This window comes from Furipterus horrens, unplaced genomic scaffold, assembly GCF_987537825.1.
Source record: "Furipterus horrens unplaced genomic scaffold, mFurHor1.1.pri manual_scaffold_5, whole genome shotgun sequence".
NCBI lineage: Eukaryota > Metazoa > Chordata > Mammalia > Chiroptera > Furipteridae > Furipterus > Furipterus horrens.
In genome coordinates this window covers 107,835,811-107,858,217 of record NW_028327175.1, presented here as the reverse complement: position 1 = coordinate 107,858,217, position 22,407 = coordinate 107,835,811, and the positions used below count along the sequence as shown (strand labels likewise).

Here is a 22,407-nt window from a genome sequence, read left to right as displayed (position 1 = left end):
TCTGGTTTGCAAAATTTCACAAACCTACTTTGAATTAGCATAAGCTGAAAAGGAGTACTTACTAGCTCATGTGTTGGCTTCATGCCAAGCAAGTTTTCTCTATCTGCTAGAAAGACAGCCCCTGGCAGCTATGGGCCTTATGGACCTATAGATCCAGGTCCTGATCTTATCACTAGTTCCAGCCTAAGCCCTAGGTCAGATTTTTCCTCATCACATCTTTCCCGTAGCTCCAGCTGAAATTCCAGGGATGATTCTGATGGTCTCCTCTCTGAGCCAATGATGTGACCCAGGGAATCGGGATCTTGATTAGCTAAATCTGGAGAAAGGGGGAGTGGGGGGCGGGCATTCAGCCACCTCAACTCATGGACTGAACATTACTGTTACAGAAGGAGGGCGTGGCCCCCTGAAAGAAAAGAAGGTGGGCGGACAAACGTCCATTCTGTGGGTCTGTTGTACAATTGTCAGGAAAGTTACAGCTGACGTCTGTGGCCGTTTTTGTTTAAGAAGCTTGTGAGGCCTCTGGCCCAGCCTTCCACACCCACTAAGCCAGAAGATCACGATTCTGTGCAGGAATCTTTTGCACATCCCCAGCTCATCACTCCTAATGGAGTGGGAAGTGTGCCTTAACACTCCCTAGCAGGCATCACCTATCTTTAGACATGCTTCCAGCTGGGATTTGGCAAGGAGGTTTTATTGTGAAGTATTAACCAGGATGAGTTCATGACCTTGGGAATTGTCGTGCGTTTGCCTGGACTTGTAAAGTAGACTCCCCAGGTGTCTGCTGCTGCAAGTTTCTCCCAGCTGATGGGGACTTTTGAGGGACTTTCTTTCCATTTGGAGGACAGAGTCTAGGATGAGAAGTCCTCTCACCGCTCTACAGGAACTCTAACGTTCTTCATCCTGGGTGTCTAAGGTAGAATCAGATGCCCTCTTGTTACAGAGCAGGAGCAGATCCCTTGGCTTGGCCAAGGTCACCCGAGTTAAGGGCAGAGACTGTAGACTCTAGACTCAACCCTCACGTGTCACATTCCAAAGCCACAGGAATTACCGTTGCTCACCTCACCAGGGGCAAAGGTCTTCCAGAAGATGTGGCTGCTGAAGGCTGTCCTGGTGAATAAGTCCACAGTCCTGGATTTTTAAATAAGGTTTTGTCACTGATCAGAACATAGGCAGGAGGGACAGGGAAGCTGGGGCAAGGAACCACAACACCTGGGTGACTTCACCCAGGCTGCAGCTCGCTGTCACACGTAAACACAGCCTTAGGCTCTGAGGCAGTGTCCCCTGACACTCAGGCAGGGTCAGGAAGGTGGACTCAGTAGTCTTGAAGCAGCAAACGTCAAAAGACTGGTGGAAGGGAGGGCTGATGCTGGACAGTGGAAAGGGGTCATAGGGCTTGCCTGGTAAAATTTGCAGGCTCTGTCATCTGTGGAGACTCTGAACTTCCTTTCTATTCACTCTTGTTCTGAAGAGGCCAGTTCCCTTATTGGGGCCTTTGATGGAATTTTCAAGTTGTATGGCATAGGAACATTCCTCCAGGCCACCCGTTACGGGATTCATTTCCTCGGCAGGCATTTATTAATCAGTTGCCATTCCTGATTCTGTCAGACCCTGGGGTCAGTGGGTTCACAGGAAATCCCATTATTTCTCACAGCAGCCCTTGACAGAGCTATAATTAGAATTGTCTCCTCTTACCATCCTCTCAAGAGGATCAGGAAAATTAAGCCCAGCGAGGTGAAAGAACTTCCCCCGGGCCACCTGGCTTGGCTGGTGGATGGCAGCGCCGAGATCCCAAAGCTCAAGCTCTTAACCATGCCGGGGGCCTCATGCCAGGGAATTCAGCAAGAGCTCCTTGGTGAGATGCCATAGCTTCCAAGGAAGGGTAATAATTAACCCATTTGTATTCGTTATAAAGAATTTCAGAGCAAGAAGTAGTTAGCTGTAGCATGGGGTGATAGACACTTGCCATCCCTGCTGCTGCAGAGCATGGACTTTACATTAGAATATGGTCCAAGTCTTGGTTCGGTTGCTTAATATTTGTATTGAACCTGGGAGTCACAAAGCCTCACTCAGCCCCAGTTCCTGCTCTATAGTTTGGGTGTAATTGTAGTTCCTTTCCCTTGGGATTGCTTAAGAGGATTGAGAGAGACTAATGCATTTAAACTCCTCCCCACATGGCCAAGTGCAGGGTTGGGTTCTGGAAGTGAAAGATGCAAGAGTATTTGTAATGAAAGAGTGTTGAACTTTGTTTATGCTTTTTTAATATCAATTGACATGATTATGGGTTTTTTCCTTAATTTTTCAACAGCTTTATTTTTACTGCCCCAACCCATGAGACAGTTTGTCTCTGATTATATACTGAATGTTCCTATATACAGCAGACACTTTAAAAAACTGGCATTTACCAGAGTTCACCACGAATACTTTTATATAACCAGAGGAAAATAAGTCACAAATTTTAAAGATAAATCCACTGAGAAGATAATAGTAAGTTTTTAAAAGATTTGTATAATCACATGACTATTTCATTCACATTATGTGCAAAGAGCTAGCATTGTTTCTGTGTTAAGATGGATGTCTTGAATGGCCCATTCAAGGAAGTTCACTTAGTCCAACTTTACAAAGACTATATCCTGCATCCTATGTGTCCTCATGAAAACACTGGCACACACATTGAGGCCATATTTGTGGATCAGACTGTGCCGGTTTGAGCAGATGCAGCAAGAACAAGAACTCTGGCTGAATTTTCTCAGATGGCTCCAGTAGAGCTCCTGGTGACCCATCTTGCTCTCTCTGGAGCAACAAAGCAAAAGGCGACATGATTGTGTCTTTTTCTTCATTCTGTTACTGCGCTATATTACATTATCAGTCTTTGTATGTTGAACCATCCATGGATTCCAGGAATAAATCCCACTTGGTCTTGGCATATGATCCTTTTAATGTGCTGCTAAATTATTTGCTGGTGTTTTGTTGAGGATCTTTCATCAATGCTTATCAGGGATATAGATCTATAGTTTTCTTGTAGTGTCTCTGTCTATTTTATATTAGGACAACGCTGATCTCAAAGAACGAGTTAGGAAGCATTTCCTTCTCTTCGATATTTTGGAAAAGTTTGAGGAGGATTGGCATTAGTTCTTTAATTGTTGACAGAAGTCACCAGTGAAGCCATCAGGTCCCAGCCTTTAAATGTCAGGAGATTTTTTATTACTGATTCAATCTCCTTACTAGTTATAAGTCTATTCAGATTTTTTACTTCTTTGATTTAGTCTTGGTTGGTTTGTGTTTCTAAGAATTTGTTCATTTCATCTCAGTTTTCCAATTTATTGGTACAACAAATTGGGCAACAGCAGACCCTCCATATCACCCTGCCCAGGCTCTGTAGCTTCAGCTTCACTGGAGAGGACACTCCAGCGTCATCGCAAGATGTCGATTCAACACGGGAGGAGACAGATACCGTGTCACTCCCGAGTCGGACTGCACAGCCATTCTCGGCGGTGCAGATAGACTCTTAAGAAGCTACACCATCGTCTCTCGAGATGGACGGCTGCCGCCGCCGACGGTACAGTTGTTCACTCTTATAATCCTTTTTATTTCTGTGGAATTGGGATGTGTCCCCATTTCCATTTCTGATTTTAGTCACTTAAGTCTTTTTTTCTTGTTTTCTTAGTCCATCTAGCTAAAGGGTTGTCAATTTTGTTGCTATTTTCAGAGAGCCAACTTCTGGTTTGATTAATTTTCTCTAATGCTTCTTTGTTCTCTATTTTGTTTATCCCCTTTAATCTTTATTGTTTCCTCCCTTCTGCTAACTTCGGGTTTAATTTGTTCTTCTTTTTCTAGTTCCTGGAGTTGTAAAGTTAGATGGTTGGTTTGGGATCTTTCTAGCTCTTTAAGCATTTATGACAGTAGATTTTCCTCTCAGCACTGCTTTCGCTGTGTCCCATACGTTTTGGTGGGTTGATTTTTGTTTTCATTTGCCTCAAAGTGTTTTCTAATTTCTCTGTGATTTCTTCTTTGATCCATTGGTTAAGAGTGTGTTATTTAATGCCGTTAACAATTTGTGAATTTTATTTTGTTATTCTAATTTCATCCCACTGAAACCAGAGAAGGTACTTTGCACATCTATTTTTTTAAATCTTTTGAGACTTAATGTGTGGCCTAACCTATGGTCTATCCTGGAGAATGTCCCATGTGCACCTGAGAAGCTGTTATTGGGTAGCGTGTTCTGTAGGTCTGTTAGGTTTAGTGGGTTTATTTTGTTGTTTCTATCTTCTGCCTGTAGTTCTATCCATTAGTGAGAGTCGGTTCTTCAAGTCTCCAACTGTTATTGTAGAACTGTCTATTTCTCCCTTCAATTGTCAGTTTTTGCTCCATAGGTTTTGATGGTCTGTTATTAGGTGGGTAAATGTTTATCATTGTTAATTCTCCTTGCTGCATTGAATCTTTCATTAATATATAATATTCTTGTCTCTTGTAACCTTTTATTTAAAATCAATTTTTTCTGATATCAGTATAGCCACGTCACCCCTGCTTTGAGAGTCGTGCCTTTATTTAAAAAAACACTTGTCGAGCCTCTTCTGCCCCTTCCTAGCCACCATGCTAGGCTTTAGGGAGACAAAACCAACAGTCTGTCCTCAGGGAGCTTCCAGGTCAGCCTGGAGGCTCTGTATGGGTACAGAAGCCGTAGTCAGTGCAGGGGTCTGTCTGTAGTGCCTCACACCATGAGGGGCAGGTGTTATGGGGGTGGCCCCTTGGCACTGCCACCATTAGAGAGAGTGAGCCATGACCCACTTACCCAGGGCAGGGTATCAGTTATGACTATGAGTGTCACAAGGGACCCACGCTGCTGTTAGGTGAGATACTGGAGTCTTTCCTGGTCTGGGGTCAGGGAAGTCTGTGCTGAGTGGGGAGGATGACCAGGAGTCAGTGAGGACTGAAGCTGGGGGGTACGTGGTACAAGATGAGGTCAGAGTCCAGGCGGGGCCTCAGGGGTTATGATGAGGCCTTCAGATTCCAGCCTGAGACCCAGGGGCAGCCTTTGAAAAACATCTCTGTCTTCTTCATTGGGCACGTAGGGGCTCTTTGGTTGGTTTCCTCACCAGACACTGAGTGCCCACTCTGTGCAATGGGCAGGAGAGAGACCAACCTCCGCCGGGCCAGCAAGGTCCTGCAGACACCAGGCCCGGGCTCAGTCAGCTTCCTGAATCTGCTCGTCCAGCCTCAGCAGCACATGGGGTGCCCTGCTGTGCCCCACTGCCTTCAGTGTGGTGCTGCTAAGCCAGGCAGGGCCTCCCTTATCACAGCGGCCTTGGAGTCTGGCTCTCAAGACACTCCCTGCAGGGGGTGCAGAGATGGGAGGCATTACTACCTCTGGTGGGAGTCCTTTCTAAGAGAAGAAATACCAAGAAGGGAAAAGAGTCTCAGGGGGAGCCTGAGCAGCCCTGGTATTTTGGAATATTTGTTTTTCTGTACATTGAGGGGAACTATAACTTGTCTATATAAATGTAAAAAATTTAACAACAACAAAACCCACAACTGAAAAGAATGGGGAGTCTGGGTTCAGGTCCCCAATCTGTCACTTGGCTGTAGAGCCTTGGACAATTTATTCTGTCTTCTGCACCTCATATTTCTTTATCGACAAATGGAGCTAATGACCCAGACCTCACAGCATGGAGGTAGGTAGTGACACAGTAAATACACAGCAACAAGGCACAGAGTAGGTGTTCAACCCCATAAAGTAAAACTAATTCTCCTTTTCCATCCTTTGTTCAACCCAAGAAGGATAAGTAGAATATAACTACCTGATTGATCAATTAATAATTATAAATAATTATAAAGAACAAAGGGTGGAATCTTTATTTCTTAATACATATAGAACCACTGTGATTAAGGATGTTGTTTTGACTGGAAAACTAAGAAAACATGATGAGAAAATTACAGAGACATTTAAGCAGCTGCCTCCTATGCATACATTTTTATTAAAAGACATTTTAAATATAAATGATTAAAACCGCTTTCAAGATACATAAAAATAAAGAGATTAAAATTAGTCTAAACACTAAAAGGTAAGATTGGGCTGGCTTGGTTCTCCCCAGGATCTGTCAGAGTTCCAGGGACAAGCACAGCTGCCTCATCTGGGCCAGCAGAGAGCAGGTACAAGGCATATCAGGATCTGAGCAGGGATGATGTGGGGGAAATTCCTCAGGCCATCCGTCCATCTGTTCCCCCAGCAAATACTTATTGTGCACCTACTATGTGCTAGGCACCATTTCAGATACTGATAATTCAACAGTGAATAAAACAAAGTCTCTGCCCTATGGACATTCTAGTTGGGGAGATAAACATTAAATAAATGCATATATGTCAGGTAGTAAGTGCTTAAAGAAAAAAAACCAGAAAGGGCATCCTAGAGGGTGTGTAGGGAAAGGGGCCTGATGGGGATGTGTTATATAAGGTTTGGGGAAGGCCACAAGGATAGTTTGACACAGCGTAGAAACCTGAAGGACTGAGCCAGGCAGAGGAAACACATGCAGGGGGGTGGCAAAGTGTGTTCAGTGTGCTTGAGAAACAGCCAGAAAGCTGGTGTAGCAGAAAGCGGAGTGAAGGGGGAGGAAGAGCCGTGGAGGGGAGGTCAGGGAGGTGATGGGACAGCTGGGTTACTCAGGCCTTGTCAAGGGAGGACTGTGGCTGCCTATCAGAGTGAAATGGGAGCTGTTAGCTTTCTTGTAGAAGATGATGTGTCTCTCAGGTGAGAGGACATGGTGGCTGGGATGGGCAATGGTGAGCAGCAGTCAGATTCTGGATGTATTCTGAAAGTAGAACAGACAAAATTTGCGGATAGGTCAACGAGGGTATGAGGGAAAGAAAGGAGTCAGGATGGTGCCAAGGTTGTTGGTGTAAAGAACTGAGAGAAGAGAGTTGCCACTTACAACTTGGGGACAGCCAAGGGCAGTAGGTGAATAAAGAGGTGGCCTTGGACATGGTACGTTTGCAGTGCTTGTGGGCACTGAGTGTAAGGTTAGCCTGGAGTTCAGATGGAGCTCTGGGGTGGGTAGAGAATCCTAGGAATCATCTCACGTAGGTGGCATTTAATGCCATGAGCTGAAATTAGTTTGCTAAGACATGAGAATAGAGAGGAGGATGGAGCCCTGCCCACACACCTTGGGGATGTCAGTACCTGATAGGGACCCACAGAGAAGACAGAGGAGGGCACCCAGTGCATCCTGAAAAGCCCAGCTGGGAGCCAAAGGAGTGTGAGCCTTGGGCTGGCAGGGGGGCTGATGAAATGAGGTCTAGAGCTCTGGCTCTTCCCACCTGGACGATCCTCTTCGCTTTGTCCCGGAGGCTGCGGTGTGGTGGAGAGAACTACGTTTGGGAGTCAACAGCCCTGAGCCTAGACGTAGCCATGCACTGCAGCCACATGGGCTGCAGTGGCAGTCACCCTCTGAGACCTTGTCTGTGACAGGATGCTGACGTCAATCTCGAGGGGCATCTCTGACGATGGTAATTTCCTGGACCCTCTTTGTCTGTGCCCCACAGCTGTTGTTCCCCATTATACCTCTCATTGCCCTGTCTTAGACCCTCCAGAGTAGCCAGCTGCCTTCAGCAGATGCTGCACATAGGATCTGGAGAGAGGAGTGTGGCATGTGGTAGGGGAGCTGGACAGATAGCACAGGATGGCAGGGGCATAGTCCAGGCCAAGCAGGACTCCATCCATGTGGCCACATGCCTCGTCTTCCCTGTCATCTCTGTCTCAGCCTGGGGTCCATCTGCCCCATCATTGTCCTCCTTTACAAATGGCACCCTTGACACATGAAAGCGGCTGCCCTATCAATAAGATTGTGCTCTGCTGGGCCACATTCTACCTTGTCAGCTTCCAGGATATTGAAGGTCCCTTTCCTAAACCAGGGCCCCAGTTTGCCAAGGGCAGTGTGTTCCTGGAGGCAGTCTGATGTCTGTGGAGGAGCCCAGGCAGGAGCAGGCACAAAGCCCCTGGGCAAAGGAATGGCTGGGCCTTTCTTTAAGTAGCTAGAGGGAGACCTCCGCTGACTCGGTCCCCTCTCTGAGCCTCAGCTCTTCGCTTCTGAAATGGGTGTACCGCACTGAGGAGCTCTAACCCTCTCTCCAGTGCCTTCACTTGAGCAGGTGTAGGTTTTGCAATGGACGAAGGAAGGGAACTTTCTTCCTTGGGTCAGAGGAAACGGCCACATACTGGCTGACATACCAGTCTGGCAGGTTCCCTGGGAAGGTGGTTTCAGTCTCAGAGTGGCTACCTTAGGCATGTTGAATCAGCACCCAGAATGTGCATCCGTTGGGGTCTAATTGTGGACCAGTGTCGTGAGCACCCACATGTACCTCATCCCAGGCAGAGTCCTGGCACACAGGCCAGCCCTTCCCCTCTGCCTCTTTGTTTGACACTGCTGATGAGCCCCAGCCTCGCTGCGGTGGAGCCTGGGTAGCCTCTGCTCGTAGAACAGGGTCTGAAGATGAACCTGATTTGTGGTTCTTACAAAATAATAGCAATAGTAGTCATAGCTGTCATTGATCCCACCCTACTGCAGAGATTGTGAGAAATACTTTATATGTGGTTTGGGTCCTCTTCCTTAACCCTACAATGTGGTGACAGTGTTGCAGTTCCATGTTGAGCAAGTCGAGGCTCCACTGATTAAGTGACTCTCCTGAAATTCCAAACCACACTGCTGCAGCTCCTCTCTCTGCAGGGGCACCCCCAAAAGTAGGCAAGGGCTGTCATGTCCCATTGGGGCTGCAGCCGGTTAGCCTGCTCTATATATAGGACATGGGTGGCAGAGAAGCCCGAGCAGAGAGGAACCTGCTCCTTTTATGACTGACCTAGAAAGCCCACCATTATTAGGACGCAGTGGAGAAAGCGGGGAAGCCGTACCTTAGAAGCCAGGCCCTTCACCTACTATCCACTCACTCTCAGTTAAGCAAGATGGTCTAAGAGCAGGCATGTTGCCAGGCACACAGTATTCAATGTATGCTTCTGAAAAACTTCCTGAAGGCTGCCTCAGGAGGGCTGCGAGGGCTGTCCATTGTCCAGGTTTGTCTCAAGGAGACATCTTGTTCCCATGACACTTCTCTCCCTGAGTCTGTCCCTGGTCTTGAACCAGGCAGTGGGTAGCCACCTGGCCAGCGTATCAGGCTTGCATTCTCTGCTACAACCTTCTTTCCACGGCTTCCTCCTCCTCCTGCTAAACTGAATGACCTGTGGTAGACAGACTAATGTCCCTCTAAAGACGTCCACGTCCTAATTCCAGAACTTGTGAATACGATATGTGGCCAAAGAGAATTAAGGCCACAGATACAAATTAGGCTGTTAATCTAGTGACCTTAAAGTAGAGTGATGAGCCTGGTTATCTGGGCTGGGTGAGCCCAGTGTAGTCACAGAGGTCCTTGCACGTGGGAGAGGGAGGAAGAAGAACAGCCAGGGTCAGAGACGTGACATGAGGAGGACTGACCAGCCACTTCTGGCTGTGAGGTTGGGAGGGGCCACGAGCCAAGGAACACAGGCAGGCAGCAGGAGAAGGAAATGGCAAGAAAAGATATTTCCCCTCAAGCCTCCAGAAAGAACCAGTCCTGTGACAGACACTAGGATTTTAGCCCAGGGAAGCCCAGCTGGGACTTCTGTTGTTTCAAGATGCTAAGTTTTTGTAACTTGTTATAGAAGACAGGACATGAGCACAACACGGTGTCCCCTCTGCCCTCAATCAGGCTGCTTTCCTTGCCTGAATGGCCCCTCCCATCCCCTTTTGAAATCCCACACCTCCAAGACCCAGGTCAGATGTCACCTTTGTGACTGACCCCAGCTCCCCTTGATGCTGCATCTTAGTGGCACACAAGGCGCTCCTCTGTGACAGCTCTGCCACCCGCTGGCTCATACAGGGGTATAGGGGCAGTTAGCTGGTTACAGTTTGTGCCTCCTCTGACCTGTGTGCCTTGAGGGCCCACTGTCTGGTACTGTGTGCAGGCTCTTGATAAAAGTGGCTTCAATTGGGGTCTCTTGTCCTGTACTCACTACACTGTCTGTGTTGAGAATTCCTCTCCAGCTAGACCTGTGGGGGCTCTGGGTCAGAGGATGGACCTGTGTTGTGCCTGGCTCTGGCCAGCTCTTTCTCATGGCTCAAGTCTCCAGTCAGGGTCCACGGTGTGCATCCTGAAGATGTCATTATTTACTTCAGCAGCTGATGTTTTGGAAGCACCTGCTATGGGCCAGGTGCTTGGAGAAATTGCAGGGAATTGTTGGTTTGTGTCTGTTTGAAGAGCAAAAAGTTTAACAGGCAATTCTAACTATAGGCCAGAGGTCAGGGCAGACTTCTCTGAAGAAGGAACAAGTTGGTCGCCTCAGCACATCTAGTCAGGCATTCCAACATGGAGGGAGAGAAGGCTGGGCAAGCGAGAACAGATCATGGGATATCTTGGATTTGTGGCCATACTCACAGCTGGGTCTTTATCATAGCATCTGATTTTCCATTAAATGATGTAGGTTCTTGGAAACACAGCAGATGGAAAATCCTGGGGTAGAGTTTTGACCTTTTATTTAATGGATTTCCCTCCTCATCATATTTGCTGTCTGTTGAGTATCTATAGGTCAGGCCACCTCAAGACACTTTGCATTAGTGTCTTTTGGATTTTCACATGTAGCGGATAAGGGTCGAAGCAGAGTTCACGTTCATCCCTTGTCCCAGGACCCCAGCCCTTCTGCACATATATGTGAAAAGAAAACAGAGCTGCTTAAACCAGCTTGAGGTGGTCCCAAAGCCTGGCATTTTGGTGTCCTGGATGCTGCTCAGTGGCCAGTGGAGTCATTATGCAAAATCTGTTCCATCATTTAGCTTGAAATGCATTTAGTAGTAAACAGATAGATGGTCTCCGTTTGCAGTCAAGTACTTGTAAAGGAGAAAGGCCATCCCTCGTCCCTGTGCTCTGGGCCAGTAGGCCGTTGCCTCCTTGGTCTTATGCAGCCATTGATGGATGGAACTGCAATTAGACAGCTGAAGTATAAAGACAAACAGGAGTTAGCACACTCTGGCCCGTGGGCCAAATCCTACCCACTGCCTGTTTTTGTCAATAAATATTTATTGGAACATAGCCACTCCCATTTATTTACATACTGTCTATGGTGCTTTCACGCTACAAGAGCAGAACTGAGTAGTTGCAATAGAGACCAAAGAGCCCAGGAGGCCTAAAATGTTTATTATCTGACCCTTTAGAGAAGTTTGCTGACCACTGGACGAGAAAAATGGGGCCAATCTAGATGTAGTGATACAGAAAAATCTCCCTGATACAAGGTGTAGCACAGTGCATAGATTTCCATTTTTAGAAATAACAGGAAATAGATGTATATGTAGTATACACCCACATACACACATGTGTATATTTATATGCTATATAGACAATGGATAGCTTTAGAAAGATACATTAAAAAGGGATAAGCATAGTTGCTGGAGGACAGGGGTGGGGACACTTCACTTTCTATACGTCTCCCTCTGCTGTTTTATTTTGTACCACTTTATGTGTCACCTATTCAAAAAAATAATAACTTAGTTCAAAAAGTATATTGAGGCTGAAGCGGTAAGAGGCAGGTGGAGGAAGGAGTATCTTTTGCTTTATTTCAACTATTTAAGGAAGACTGAACTGTAGTTTTTTTTTACATGGGATTTTTTTTGAAATGGTATTTTCATAACACTCTTTCTGGGAGGAAACTTATGAGGGAAGCTCAGGATTGCCAGTTGTATTTAAATGGGAATACATTTTCAGTTCAGTCACAGGGTAGAAGGACTCAGGGTGCAATGAAACATGATCTTAGTATTTGTTCACGGTGGGCTGAGTGATCCTCAAAAGCCAAGTGCATCCTGGCGAGGGGAGCCGAGCCTCCTCATCATCTGGTGATCTTTGTCCTGCATGAGGCCTGCTTTGGTCTGGGATAATGAAACGAGGGTGCACATTGCCAGGAAAATACTGGAAAACCCTTGGCCTCATGCATGCAGATCTCCTTCCAGCGGACCTTCAAAAACAGTCCGTCCCCAGATCTGCTGGCTTCCAAAAACAGTTTAGAACATTTCTTCAGAAAGTTCAGACACTTATCTTTCATTTGCCAGCTCACCAAAAAGCCACCTTTGACCTCAGAGATAAATGGCCTTATTCTACTTTTAGCTAATCTTTAAATTTGCAGAATTTCCTCAAATGGTACAATTGCTTTAAAGCTGTGGTTCTCAGCCCTCGCTTGCACATTGGCTCCCCTGGCATGCTTCTAAATGCAGAGGTCAAGCCCTGCCCAGATCAGTACAGCATAAATCTTTGGAGCTTGGGTCCGAGCATCACTATTTCTTTTAAAAGTTCCTCAGGTGATTCTAAAGTAACAGGGTTGAAAGCCCCTGACTTAAAATGCTAGAATAAATTCTGGCTCCGGAGTCAGGCCTGGGTCAGAACATCAGCTCAGCCACCCACAGTGCCTGGGCCCAGTAGCTTTCTCTCTCAGCCTTGGTCTCTACATCTGTAGGACAGGATGCATGCCGCCTCCCTCACAGCCGATTTACGAGGGCCGAGTGAGAGGACTTGTGAAAGGGAGCAGCAGACTCGGTACACAAGTGCGTCCTCGCCACCGCTTATAGGGACGAGTGGCCCCGCTTTATGTGTACCATGAACTAGCACGTGCACTTTGGAGTCACACTTCCGGATCCCAGCTCTATAGTTCATAGCTGAGCAACATGGGACAAGCTCTTTGACATTGCTGAGCCTCAGCCTGCTCATCTGAAAGGTGGGCTCGTCATTGCCAACCCACAGAGCTGCCCTGAGGACTCAACCAGATGAACCTCTTCCAGGCCCCACCCTCCAGCTCAGAGTAAGTGCTCAGGAATGGCAGCTCCTGCTGGCCTGCTTCACATCATGACCTGGGTGTTTCTCTAGAGGAGGCTGTGAGTCAGGGATTGGATAGTAAATGTTTTCAGCTTTGCAGGCTATTCAGTCTCTGCAACTACTCAACTCTGCCATTGTAACATGACTGCACCATAGAAAATATGGAACTGAATGGAGGGCTGTGTTCCATTAAAACTTTGTTTACAAAGGCATGTGACCCCTGTGGTTTGTTAATCCCTACTCTAAGTTAATTTGTGGTTTTGCCTTTATGTTATCTTTAGCATTGTATTTATCAAAGTTTATGGAAAGAGGAACACCACTAGGATGAGGAAGATGGTGCTCTGATTACAGGGGAGGGCCTGGGACTCAGAGTGCCAGCTGCCCAGCCCCAGCTCCCTCACCTATGTGCTCTAAACCTTGGGCCAATGAACCTCTGTGACTTAGTTTCCTCATCTGAGAAGGGGTTGGGGTATCAGCTGGACCTCCCTTGCTGGCTTTGTGTGGATACAAGGAGTGGATACGTAAAGCAGCAAGGACAGGGCCTGAGAGGGAGGGATCATGTTAAAATAGGGGCCACTGTTCCAATGAAGTGACTTCTGAGCTTAGAGGTAAATTCCTGATAAGCAAGGATTTGGTTTCATACACAGTCTGTCTGGTGGAGGGAACATGGCCTTGTCAGCTGGTTTTAAGGGGCACGGAGTTTATTCAGAGGGCATCAGGCAGCTTTTGAAGGGTTGTGTTAAAGGAGTGTGACATGATCAGCTTTATGTTTTATTTTTTTAAATTATATTTTATTGATTATGCTATTACAGTTGTCCCAATTTCCCCCCTTTTCCCCCCTCCCCCCATTTCCTCAGGCAATCCCCGCACCATTGTTCATGTCCATGGGTCATGCATAAGTTCTTTGGCTACTCCATCTCCTGTACTGCACTTTACATCCCCATGGCTGTTCTGTAACTGCCTATTTGTACTTCTTAGTCCCCTCACCTCTTCACCCATTCCCCTACACCCACTCCCATCTGGCAACCCTCAAAACACTCTCCGTATCCATGATTGTGGCTCTGTTCTTCTTGTTTGCGTAGGTTGTTTTTTAGATTTAATTGATAGATATATATTTATTGCCATTTTATTCATAGTTTTGATCTTTTCTTAAATAAGTCCCTTTACATTTCATATAATAATGATTTGGTTATGATGAACTCTTTCATTTTTTTCTTGTCTGGGAATCTCTGTCTGCCCTTAGATTATAAATGATGTCTTTGCTGGGTAGAGCGATCTTGGCTGTAGGTCCCTGCTTTTCATGACTTTGAATATTTCTTGACAACCCCTTCTAGTCCACAAAGTTTCTTTTGAGAAATCAGCTGACAGTCTTATGGGAATTCCCCTGTAGGTAACTAATTGCTTTTCTCTTGCCACTTTTAAGATTCTTTACCTTTAATCTTTGGCATTTTAATTATGATGTGTCTTGATGTGGGCCTCTTTGGGTTCATCTTGTTTGGGACTCTCTGTGCTTCCTGGACTTTCATGTCTATTTCCTTCACCAAATTAGGGAAGTTTTCTTTCATTATTTTTTCAAATAGATTTCCAATTTCTTGTTCTTCCTTTTCTCTTTCTGGCACCCCGATGATGTGAATGTTGGACCTATTGAAGTTGTCTCAGAGGCTGCTTATTACTATCCTTTTTTATTATTATTATTCTTTTTTCTTCTTGTTGTTCTGATTAGTTTTTTGCTTCCTCATGTTCCAAATCATTGATTTGATGCTCAGCTTCATCCGCCCTACTGTTGTTTCCCTGTAAATTGTTCTTTATTTCAATCAGTTTATCCTTTGTTTCTGACTGGATCGTTTTATGCTGTTGAGGTCCTCACTAAGTTTCCTGAGCATCCTTATAACCAGTGTTTTGAACTCTGCATATGATAGATTGCTTATCTCCATTTCATTTAGCTCTTATTCTGGAGTTTTGATCTGTTCTTTCACATGGGCCATGTTTCTTTGCCTCCTTGTTTTGGCAGCCTCCCTTTGTTTGTTTGTATGTATTAGGTAGAACTGCTATGACTCCCTGTCTCGGTAGCCTGGCCTAATGTAGTAGGTGTCTTTTAGAGTCTAGTGGCACAGCCTCCTCTATTACCCAAGCTGGGTACTTGAGGTGCACTCTTCATGTGGACTGAGTACACACTCCTCTTTTACTTGGGCCTTGATTGCTGTTGGCAGGTCAATGGGAAGGATTTACCCAGGCCAGTCAGCTGCAAGTACTGGCTGTGACTACTGACCACCAACCTCCACCCTCTGTAGAGGATCAGCTGTTCAGGGTCAGGGTGGTTGGTGCTCTGATGTGGTCTGTAGCTGTCCACTGGGTGCACAGGCCCTGGGGTTTCCCAGGTGGTGCAGGCTGAGGTCAGTCCCCACCTGTATTTTGCCTGGAGCCACCCTGCATGAGCTATAAAGCAACCTGAGATGGCTGCTAATTGTGCTGGGCTTAGAGATTCCCAGGTGAAGCCAAGCTGTGACTCTAGACTGGCTGCTGCTAGTGTCAAGCCTGAGGCCACTTAGCAAGAGGTATGGGGACAGGGGACTCCACAGAAGCTGGCTGTTGCTTGTTTGAGAGGATTTAGGAAGTTGTGAAGTGTGAGCCAAGACCAGCCACTCATATGGAAAGGACACTGTAAACAGTTTGTGTGTGCTGGTAAGTTGGATGGGATGGACTCTCTGGGGATACCCAGGGCATGGCAAGCAGTGTTAGCCAGGTTGATGAAGTCTCCGATGTGGCACCCCCCTGCCAGCTCTGTGGTGGTGGTGGCGGGGGGTCAGAAAGGGGACAGTGGTCTCTGCCTGCCTTTCTGTGTGGGAGAAAGCTGTCCCCTAGCTCTTACCTTAATGCCAGACACTTCAGTACCTCCCTGTATGCCACTGGTGCCTTTCAAGCTGCTACCCTGGTGCTGGAGCTCAGAGGGAGTGAGTCTGAGTAAGTCCGTGTGTGGGTTTGTTAAGGGGAACTGCTTGAGACCACAGAAGTTTCTTCCACTGACTCAATGCCTGCTGGTTTTTGCAACAAAGAGTTATGGGGACTTATCTTCCTGGCATAGGAACCCTGGGCTGGGGTACCTGGTGTGGGCTGGGACTCCTCGTTCCAAAGATCTCCCTCCCATATTTTTACCCACCAGCTGTGGGTATGGGACCAGCCCCTCTGCATCTCTGCCCCTCCTACCAGTCTTGATGGATGTGGTTTCTTTAATTCCATTGTTGTCGGACTTCCATTCAACTCAATTTCTGATGGTTCTGGGTGATGCTGTTCTATATTTTAGTTGTAATTTTGATGTAGTTGTGCAAGGAGGTGAGCTGTGTTTACTTATGCTGCCATCTTGACCAGAAGTAGCTTTTTGATTTAAGAAGCTATGTAAACCTAGTTAGAACAGACCACGCTAACACCCTCAGCTCTCTCAGAGCTGCTGCGTTGTTCAGTGTGGCCTTCGCTTTGCAGACTGGGGAGGTCTTGGACTTCTGCCATACAGTTCTGTGATCTGTCTGGGATTTTTTGAATCCTAGTCCACAGACACCTGCAATTCTTCCCAGGGGCAGTGCTAGTGATTGGGGACTAAGGACTAGGGAGGGAGACTCTTGAAGACCACTGTTTCCTGGAGCTACCCACCCAGGTCTGTGAAGGAGGGTGAAAGCAAGACACTGGGAAAACCCAGCTGGCAAACTCAATGTCAAGACAGAGGAGAAGGTGATAAATTGGACTGGTTAGAGGCAATTCTGATCACCGAAACACAGATCAGATGCTCTCATCACTGAAACACGGATCAGGTCAGAGCTGTACCTGGCAGCTCAGGCTCATTCTAAATGGCTTAACCCAGGCCAGGCTTGTGCGCACTTGCTGTCACGGCCGCGCAAAGGCGCCCGTGGAAACTGCCCCTCGTTCATCTCTAAGCCGCAGCCTAGGGACTCTTTCATGCGAAGTTTTCTCCTTTATTGCATTTTTTAGTGAATGAGGAACGTGTGAATAAGTTCCAGTTGAAAAATGTTCAACAATGTGATTATGCAGAGCCAGTGTGAACATGGCCTTCACCACCGCCCTTGCGGTCTCTGCATTTAGGTGCAGGATGACGTGCACAGGCCCACTGTCAGCATCGGAAGTTTCGTTTTTAGTAAAAATGAGACCATGCATTGTATCTGGTTATGTAACCTGTTTTTTTCACTTAAACATCCTGAAGATATTTCTGTGTCGGTGCTCATGGGTGTGTTTCACCCTCCATAACGGCAGGATTGTGTTGGTTTTTTGTGAATGTACCTTCATATATTTAGTGTCTCCTACCTATGGGCAGGGACTTTGTTTCCACGCTTCCTTAGGAGAACCATACTGCACTGAACGTCCTCGCACACACATCTCAAGTACAGTCAGACCTTGGTTCTCAACCTAGCTGTTCATGGAAAAAAAAGTCTCAACTGTCGAACAAAGCTTCAGGTCTCAGTTATCTACCCAAATCCCTCCCATGCTGGTCCCTGTGTGGTCAATCACACATCTCTCAGGCAACCAGCAAAGGAGATTCGTTTTTCAAACAGTTTTCTGTAATGAATTCAGTTCAAGAACTGCGGTTCCACTGTATTTGTGTAGGAGAGATGCCTGGAAGGGGTTCCTGAGTCAAAGGGTTTGCATGGGTATGTTTATGTGGGTACCCGTGCACACACACGTGCACACACGCAGCTCCCTTAATGTCCCTACGTGTTCACCACCTGGTACAGCTCCCAGCCACCCCTAACCACTTCTCAGCACCCCGCCAGTGCCTGGCAACAGTCATCTTTCAACTTTTGCAGGTTGCATTTCCAGATGAGTACTGAGGATAACTGTCCTGGCTGTGTTGTGTCCCCTCTAGGACTCTGTGTCACCCTCTCTCTAGGTGCTGGGTGACAGCAGTGAACAAGGCTGACAAAGATAGCACATCAGTACAACGTACCGAATGAGAGAAACATACCGAGTGAGAGACAGTGCAGAGTAGGGGAGGTAAGAAATGAGGGGGTGGGCAAGGCGGGCTGCACTGAGAACCTCAGAGAAGAGCAGAGACCTGAAGGAGGTGAGGGAGGAAGCCAGGCAGACAGCCTTTCTTTCCTTAGGGGTGACGACACCAGGAGCTGCAAAGGCCCCAGGGCAGGGGTGTGCCCAGCACCCACTGAGGTGTCTGAAGTGGAGGGGCAGTGCCCGTCAGAGTACATTTTAAGGAATGGATCACAGCAAGGGGGCAGAGGGGAGGGTTTGGAGCAGAAGAGTGCCGCAGTGTGGCCGCTTGCTGAGCCGGACTGCTCGGGTGCTGTGTTGGGACTGGACTGGCAGCCGGGGGGCTAGGGGGGCAGGGAGTTCAGGAAACAGGTACTAGTGCCCAGCGCCTCAGTGTCACCTCTCCAGGAGCAGGAACTCTGCTATTTGGTACCTACTGGGACCTTGACAAATATCAGCGGAACTACTGAACACGTTTTTCTTCTGTGAAGTGCTCACTACATTCTCCCCCTGCGTGTCTGTTGGGCGGTCGGCCTCTCTGGTGGGTCTGTAGGACACACGGACATTTCGTATCTGTCTCTTGATGAAGAGAGTCGCAGCTCTCAGTCTTCTCCTTTATGCATTTTTGCATGTGGTGTTGGGTCTGTTCACTTCACACGCACTTGTAATGCCCCTTATGGTTCCCTCTGCACCCATACGTTATAACCACTGTAGCTTTTGCCTGGGTGATGCTTCGGAGGGGGTTACTTTTCTTAACAGTCTGAGAAAAAATAAGTATTATTATCTCCATTTTGCATGAAAGAAGCAAATGTGGATTATTACACTTGTTTTCTCAAGTTCAACCTCGGAGGTGTTAAATAGCTTTCTCACGGTGACACAGTCGGTACCACTGCATTGTCAGGAGTCCAACCCCAGGCCTTCCGATCCCAAGGCCTGTGTCCCAGCATCACACCACCTCCTTGGGCATGTCCAAGGTACTGTCAGACCAGGAGGACGAGGTCAGTGTGGATAAGCTTGGCATTTACAGGCCACTTTGACTCGATGCAAATGGTTACGCATACCAAACATAATTCTGGGGCCTACAGAGTTAGCCAGGAACTGAAAATATACTCTGCCTTGTTCCAAGATTTTCTTTTCCTTGTTCTAGAAAAGTAAACCAGGGCTGGGTTTGGGGGGAGGGCTCTACAAGGGGGTGGACAGTGATTACCATGGGGATGTGATAAGGTCTAGCCCATAAGAAGGGAAGTGAGGGCTGAGAATGGGCCAGTGGCAGGATCCAGGGAGTGGTCATGAGGAATTAGCAGAGGGGGTATTAGAGGGAGTGAGCAAAAGAACCATCAGCCCCTTTTCAGAACAGCCTTTCAGGTGACAATGTGTGATACCAGTAGAAGATACATGTATAGACCATTTGAAGCATCAGTGCAGGTTAGCTCAGGACCCCTGGATGAGGAGGAGCCATTGAGGCTCCCCGCCAGGGCCCAGTGCAGCCCCACCAGAATCTCATCCAGCGCGGTTTGTAGCCATGAGATAATCAAAGCTGACAGCTCACATAGGCAGTACAGTGCTTTTATGGACTTACGCTGTCCTTTGTGGCCAACCAGGCCAAATGCATCTACTTTTCTTAATAGCATAATTCACCTGAGGGACACAAATGCCATGTCTCCACCTCAGGCACTGCCATCCACCTGTCATTTTCTGTGCCTTCCTCTCCAGGTCAGCCACTCCCCTAGTCCAGCCTACTGATCATCGCGCCCTAGGGTTGACCTCCTTCCAATACCTTGGGTGGTCACCACCAGCTCTGCCCCCGCCCGCTGTCCCTCTCAGAACCTGAGAAATATCTGATGTCAGGATCTGTTCTCTGGGGTACATCAGCCCCACGACCAGGCTTCCGCCTCTGTCCCTATCACTCGCAGCCCCCTTGGGTATTCTTTAGAATTTGTACATTCAAAGCAGGCTGCACTCCTAATGGGGTACCCCAGGTCTCTCAGGGGTTCACATGGGAGTCCACAATCCGACCTTTTCCAGCCCCTCCAGCCATCCTTGTCAGAGAGGCCTCCTCGACAGAGAACACACCCCATATTGTCTTGTTTAATCTCACTGCCCCATTTTTCAGATGGTGATTGTAGAGATTAAGAATTCTTAGGATAAGGCTAATCTAATAATTAAGGTCATTAAAGAAATTTCGTAAATAGATGATTATACAGGAGATATACAAATGGGGAAGAAACATGAACAGGCTCATTTAAGGCAAGTAAATTCATAGTCAAAGTCACAGAATCTTCCCAGAACCCTGAAGGCCCTTTTTTCCCTGCTAATGCTACCCTGTCACTGGCCACTTAACCCAGAGGATGAGAAGAACTTGCTCCAGTCAGATGGGCCCTGGCTTGCATCCTGCTCCGTAACACAGGAGGCAGGTGACATTGCCCACCTACACCTCTGGAATCTACACTAGACAGTAACTTCTTGCATTGCTACATGGAAAACAGACCCCTTACCTCCCATGGTTGGTGCTTAGCCCTGCACCTGCCACACAGCAAGCACTCAGAAAACGTTATCTGTTATCATTGCAGATCATCATGGTCACTACCATCTATCTTCCAGGCCGTATCACCAATATCTGTGGCATTCCGTGAACAGAATACCTTGAATTTAAAAGAACATCAAATTTCAGAGCATGTTTATGTAGGAAGTAACCATTTCATTTTGAATGATTCACTGTAAGGAACACACATTGAAAATGACTGGAAAAAACATACATATCCTACTCCCCTAATAGTAGTCATCCACGCGGACAGGGTTCCAAACCACTTCCATTCTCATCTTCAGACCTTTATGTCTCTGTAAGAAACAACAACGGCAACAACCAGTGAGCTGTATCTCTCTTCTTTAACTATTTTTAATGATGTGAGAGGATTGTCTACATTCCTCCTGCTTCCCTTTTTACCTTCATTTAACTTGAGCTTATGGATGAGTAACTACCTGGTGGGAGCTTGGAGTAGAAAAGCTTAAAGCTAAAATATTAGAAACCTATAAACAAACAACAGTTGTATCAGAGCACTATCAAAGCACTCGAACTGTAGTGGGGTTTGCATTCATCTGGGGACAGATGTGCCCTCTGTAAATTGAACCGGTCAGTTGCCAGACCGTCAGCACAGGAAGCATTCTTGTCCCCTCCCCCAGACCTGCCATTTCCTCCCAGTGGTCATGCTCACCTCCTGCTCTGCCAGGCATGTGCCTTGCAGCCTCCCCTAGTTCAGGTCATTTGTATTTCTGTGACTGAAACCTTGCTCAGGGGCTCATGCCATACACCTGCCCATAACTCCCCATAACAGCTTGTCCGTGCACCATCTGTACCTCAGAGAGAAGTGATCGCCAGACGCCTGGACTCCTGTCTGCTTGTTGCCCCTGTCTAACTGCAAGGTCTCCTTGTGAGCTCTGAGGTCAAACTGCACGTTCAAGACCAGCCTCTTCTCATTACATGCTGTGGGATGGTGGGCGAGTAACTTACCCTCCCTGCGTTAATGTCCACACCTGTAAAACTAAGATGACACCCACAGCCCCTCCTTCATTAGGTTAAAGATTATATGAGAATTTGTATAACTTTTAGCCCCAAAACTTGACAAGCAGTGGCCGTCTTTCATCCATCAGAATAACTAATCACCTGGTGCCTTCTGGAGCCAGGAACTGTGGGGATCCACAGGAGAGCAGGACATCGTCCTGCCTTCACAGAACCCTTGTACTACCGGAGCCATTTCAGGGTCTCATCTGGATGGTGAAACTCTTGGGATCCAGGGTCAAACCAAGGGGTAGGAAACAGGAAATGCTGCAGCAATTCTTCAGCGGCCTCCTTCCACAGATCCACTAGGTGGGGATCCCAGAGAGAGACTTTAGAGGCGTTAGTGGAGTGACAGGGTCGAGTCGGCTCTCCACGGGGCCCCATCATATAGTCAGGCCTATGAGTGAATTCAAAGGCTGTTGAGCCTGGATCACCTTGACTGACATGTCTCCTGCAGCCCTCCAACCACCAAGACAGAAGTAGGGCCGGGCCGCCCCTCCCAGCACCCAGATCCAAGGGCATGAGACACGGGGTGGGCAGCGCTCCTCCATGCTTTGCCCATTTTGGAGGTAGAACTGTTCTCCCAACTCCCACAGGCACAGACTTCTTCAGGGAGCCAGGTCTCTGGGGACAGTGGCCACATCTTCTGCAGCACACGGCTCGGGCCCAGCTGCATTCTGTGGTCCAGTTCAGCTGCAGGCATGGCCTGTGCAAAGCCACCCTCTAAGCTACGGAAGGCAGCTCTCAGCAAATAGAATATTGACCAGCCTTTGAAAGCCAGTTGATAAATGAGATGAAAAGCAAATCTCTCCCAGTGGTCATTTTCACTGATGAGTGGTTGAGACCATCAAATCAATTTCACCTGTGTGTGGGGGACTGGGACATGGTGGCAACGTGCCCAAGAGGCTTATTAAAAAGAACAGGCACCCCCCGGGCTCCTGGCAGGGGCCATTTGCACAGGCCTGGACTCTTGGTGCCTTGGTGGTAGGCAA

At 47.5% G+C, this 22,407-nt stretch overlaps 1 protein-coding gene and 1 pseudogene across 2 annotated transcripts in view; one reads left to right on the top strand and one right to left on the bottom strand.

Moving 5' to 3' along the window:
* SNX29 (sorting nexin 29) overlaps positions 1-22,407 on the top strand; it is a 581,450-nt gene that overhangs the window by 538,256 nt on the left and 20,787 nt on the right. The gene's annotated exons all lie outside the window — the stretch shown is intronic.
* Positions 2,604-2,780, bottom strand: LOC150009254 (small ribosomal subunit protein uS14 pseudogene; annotated as a pseudogene).